The sequence below is a fragment of the Etheostoma cragini genome, chromosome 22 (genome assembly GCF_013103735.1).
Source record: "Etheostoma cragini isolate CJK2018 chromosome 22, CSU_Ecrag_1.0, whole genome shotgun sequence".
NCBI classification, from domain to species: domain Eukaryota; kingdom Metazoa; phylum Chordata; class Actinopteri; order Perciformes; family Percidae; genus Etheostoma; species Etheostoma cragini.
In genome coordinates, this window is record NC_048428.1 from 18,801,999 (window position 1) to 18,807,641 (window position 5,643).

Below are 5,643 nucleotides of genomic sequence, written 5' to 3' on the forward strand. Positions count from 1 at the left end.
TGAGAATAGCAGGCAGGGTGGGGGCACCCAGACGGCTTAGGTAGTAGAGCGGGCGCCCATATGAAAAGGTTTGAATCGGAAAGTCAAATGTTTTTTTAAGCAAAGTTTATTTAATCTAGCCTATTTTTCTCAGGATGCTCCATTCGCCATCATCTACTGTGTAGATTTTGATGATATCCATGAATACATTCCTGATATAATGGATATTTATATTGATGATATAAACATCCATTAATACATTCCTTAGAGAAATTTAAAAGAAATAAAAGAGAAATAACATTAAAAAGATTTTAATGTTAATACCATTTATGCAAATTTGTAAGCAAAACTCTATTTCCTCTTTTGCTTCTTTTTTAATGCCTCAAACAGGGAGTTGATGTTTTAGTCACTTCCTCCAAATAGAAACATTAACTAATGAATGATGAATCCAGCGTGAGAGTGCCCAAAAAATAACTGACACTTCCTCTTTCCTGTAGTCTGGTAGATCCCCCTAAAGTATCTACATCAGCCAGAGCAGAGTTGAGACATTGTCACTGTTCATTCAAACAACATGAGGTGGTGTAGTGGTGCATTAGTAAACAGGCGTGGAGGGAGACTAGGTGTAAGCTTGAATAATTACATTGACGATAATTAGTTTTTGTGTGATGCTGAAGTTGGGTTCAAAGCCGACTGGTTTCAGACAAGGATTGCAATTTATCAGCTTTCAAAGTTAACATTTCAGTTGTGATAACCGGATGTATTGAGATTATTTGCTCAAGTAAATGTAGCAATGCAACTGTCAAACTTCTGCATTTAAAAGTAAAAGTCATAGTAAAAAAGCATCAAAATATACTTTAAACACAAAGAAATACTCCTTATGGATCAGAATGATCTATTTAAGAATAACATAGATTTGTTATTACATATTATTGTTGTTATTTATAGATATATATTTATATTTGTAATAATAATATATGAGTTGAATTTATTTTGTATCAGTAATCTGAATCTGCAAAGTATTTAGTAAATAAAGCTGATAAATAAATTCAGTGAAGTAAAGGAGTGTTTGATTGCTCCAAAAATATAGAGTAGTATAACTTTTAAACCAAATTGGAAAGTACTTTAGCAAATGTGCTTACATTCCCCCATAAACCTTTCCCCAAAAACTTACAACCACTTGACTTTGATCCTTCTGAAACTACTGTGAGTTCTTTTGTAAACAGTTCGGTGCAATAGCTAAAAGGAAAAATAACATTTAGATTTAACAGTATTTCAAAATACTAGTTGTGTCATGGGAGGGACATTTCGCTGCTATAAGGCCGATTGATGTCACACAACAGTGAGTCATTTTGCTCCGGACATAACTCAATTTCACTTTCTTAATGTTTGCGAAACATGAGCCATGAGCCACAATTAGCCAAATGGTTTTGGAATCCGTTGCGGGTTTTTAGATGTCAACATTCAGTGTTTATGGGTATTTATTTCACAAATAATATCTAACAATGTATAATTATATCTAAAAAATAATGACCTACATCTACATGTGTTGTAATATTTGGTCATTTTGTGTGCACAGAATAAAACAAGCCAACAGTACATAAAAAAATAAAGTGTCATTTGTTGAGGCACCCTGTAACATCAGTGTGGGTCGGAAAATACGTTTTTTTATACAGTAATTAAAGTTATTGGTTTTCCATGTAAGAAACACACCACACTATACAGCAATCTGGGTCAGAAAGACAGAAAATCAGCAACAATTCAAAATTAAAACACATACACCTAAACAATATGTAAAATGGTAGAAAAAAAGGTTTGCTGAAATCGAATGAGACTTCATAATAATATTAATTATTGGGCACTAGTCAGTTCAAATTGAATAAAATGCAGGACATGAGACAGACCTGGTAAAATTTACCACTACAATCGTTCAGTCTCGCATTAAGATCTTCATATGAGGCATTGTCTGTCATAAACTTCAGCCCGTCTGTAAAACTAGGCCTTACTTGGCTTTTCCAGTGTCTAAGAATGATAAGTACTTCAGTGATACACCCAGCTAGTGTCACAACGGACTCCACTTTAAAAATATCTCGTTGCAACAGGGACCTATCCCTGTAGACACAGCTGAGAGACTCTGGCAACAGTGTGGCTAACCAATCAGCAGTAGTTTTTTATTTATGATTTTTTTCTAAAAAGGAGAGACCAGGGGGCAATCCCAAAAAAGATGGAGGTAGGATCCTATGTCATTCATACACTTCCAACACACTTCCGACACAGATTGTCCTTCATTAATCCCATTTTATAAAGATTGACTGGTGTATAATAATATCTGTGAATGACCTTATAGTGTGTGAATTTGCCAAACACATCCCTCACCAGCCACCCTGCATTGGAAACCACCTTATCCCATGCTTCTTCCTCAATGTTTAAGTTTAAGTTCCTCTCCCATATTAACCTCAAGTGATTAGAATGACCATACAAACTATCTGCCATGATTTTGTAAAAAAACGGAGGCATTACGGACAGTCTAAGGCAACTTCAAATAGCAGAGAAGCTTATTTGTGCCATTATCAAGTGAGATTTTAATACTAGTTACACAGCTCCTGAGCTGTAAATATTTCCAGAAGTCTGCTTCATCCGTCAAATAGAATTTTTATTTGAGTTCTTCAAATGACTGGAACAGGCCGAAAAATAAGGTTTTATGAATGCCCCTATATTCTCTAATCCCCTTTTCACTTCCTCATCAACAGTTTTTTTTCTGACCATTCCTGTAAAGTGGTTGAAGACTGTGAACGGTGCAATACAATAGGCGTACAAGCCCACAGAAAGGGACTAATCTTCTTGAAACACAATTTGTGAACACTTCACTTCAAAGGTGAACTGTATCTTACCGGAATTCCAGTTCAGTGAATTGCATGTATTTCACAAGTCCAGTGAGGGTGTAAGGTTTGGTAACACTTGATTTCAGCATTTGGCTCTCTATTCAGTCCGTTCTTTATGCTATGCTAAAGCTAACTCTAAGCCGGTTCTGGCTTCACATTTAGCATACAAACATGAGATCAATAGGTCTTCTCATCTAACTCTTGGAAGAAAATGAATAAACATAGGCTATTTCCAAAAAAGTTGAACAATTACAAACTTATTACAGCTAAGTAAAGACTAAGCCCTCACTCTTGGTGTAGATCTACTCATTTTAACAAGACTAGAGCCTACAGCGTTGATGGCTTTTCTGTCCTTGCAGTGTTATTTACGCTAAAACACTAACTTTAGCATGCTAACATGCTACAGTGACAACCATGCTGTATTCAAATGGGGTTGGGTTTACCTTGTTTATGAGAAGAGTTCATGTGAACGCTTGCTAGTTTGCTAAATTGTTAGCTAATAGTAGCTACCTTATTTGCTGGTGCCTAGCAGGAGTGTTCTTAGGCCTAAACTACTTTAACACCAAGCATAACGTGTACACGACTTAACGTTCGTAACCATTAGCTTGAGTTCCATTTAAAGTTTAGGAACAGTATAAAGTTTCTTAGTTGAATGGGGTTGCCAACTAACATTTGATAACTAATTAGCAATAAAGCCAAAATACAGCTGATGGAATTATTTTGACCTGTAGTTGGCAATAGATGAAAGGTCAGGAAAATATCTGTAGCTTTCATGGCAATCCATCCAATTGTTATTGAGACTTTTTACTAAAAAATTAAAATAAATCAACCTCATGGTCATGCTAGAGGATAAGTCAGGCGATCACCAAGGTCAGTAGGTTTCATCTTCACCTAGGCCATGAGAAAACATGGCCCAGGTTTAACCCCACTTCAAAATCTTTCAAGTGACATCAGAGACATGAGTCCCAGTGTGTCAAAGAGAGCTTTTTCTCACCATGTGATCAACAGCAACAACACTAGCCACCAGCAGAGGTCTCTATTGGGACACAAAAGTGTAGCCGTCACTCCATTTCAGGCTTTATACTGTCAGTGCGTACTGTACACCCACCTCCAGAGAGATCACGCTGCACTGAATCAAATGGCAAGATCGGATTTGATCCTTAGTCCTTGTATCTGTTCCCTTTGTTATTGCTGAACTGTGTGTGACTGAATGAGTGTTGAATGTGTGTGTGTGTGTGTGTGTGTGTGTGTGTGTGTGTGTGTGTGTGTATGTGTGAAATGCTTTAAGGGTAAGTAGGTTCTCCTTTAACACCCCCACACACACACACACACACACACACACACACACACACACACACACACCACAGTGCAGGCAATGAATCTTTAATGATTTGATTAAATAATGTTTTAATCTTACTCTCAATATATAGTCACACTGCCTGAAATTACAATAATCTATGTTAATTTACCCCCCCATTGGTAAACATTAATATGTATAATAATTCATTAAGTGTGGCTATAGGAACAGTTTTATAAACTCTAGGAAACATTACAGTATGCAGTGATGGAGTTAAATATGCAAAGGATACACAGGAAAAGGAAACAACATCTTTTTTTAAGGAAGTATTCTCCTAAATTCCCAGAGTTGCAGTGCAGTGATTTTGTAAATGTAAAAAAAGGAAGTAGGGTTAAACTGATTGCGGAAACAGTAAGATTTGGAGTGTTTAGTCAGTGGAAAGACCTCAAGGGGGTTACTCAACCAAATTACAAAAACAATATTCTCTGACTTTGATTTTTGCTTGCACACCGACACAATGACACCGTTTCTGGAAAAAGATGTTGATGCTGAAAAGCTTGTTGAATGTTGGAGGAAAACATCTCACATGGGTATTAGGTGAACCGACCCTTTAACAATGTAGGAAATATCACGGTCAAGCTGTCATGGCTTTATCGGGAACACCTGCACTTTTTCTAATATGCAAAGTCAAAATGTCGGCTGTTAAAAAAGCCTGTTAGTTGTTGCAATCGACCTTCAGATTTCTTTTGTTAAACTTGTCTTGAGACACGAGAGAGATAAGAGAGAGAGAGTTATTTTCTCTGTAGACAATGATACGTGACTCACAGTTGGAGCACTTCTCCGGTTCAGAGGGACATGAAAGCCTCACAGTTTATTCATTGGAACAAAATGTACCAAAAGAAGAAAAAACACAATTTTACACCTGAACAGCTGCAGTGCACTGACGGCAAAAATCTTAAAAATGTGAAAAATGCAAATGATGGCATCTTAGTGCACTAAGGTCTTGTATTCATGCCATATACGTCTCCGATACAAATCCAGCTGGAGACTTTTTTTATGCATGCTACCCACGTTGTTTGCTCAGTTATTTAAATCAAGACAAAATGTACTCAACATAATCTAAGAGTCTACACTCACTAGTTGCTTTGTGAGGCTGTCATTTTCAGTTATCAACTCTTAAAGTACTAGACAAATTACATTTTTGGCTTTGAGATGGTAACGCCATCTTAGTAAAAATGTGGACCACCAAAGTTAGTATGGGCTATACGCTCCACCGTCTGGGGAGTATTGATGTCTGGACTATGAGTCCCTCAACTGGCAAAAAATATTTAAAAAAAATCAATTTTAAAATCTGTTTTATTACTGCAAGTTTTAAGGAGAAGGCTGAATAGTGTGAAAACAGGCAAACTTTTTGCATCCATAAGAAAGAAAGAAAGAAAGAAAGAAATGGTTTGAGGGTACACAGAAATGATCTGTGTCTCTTACCTG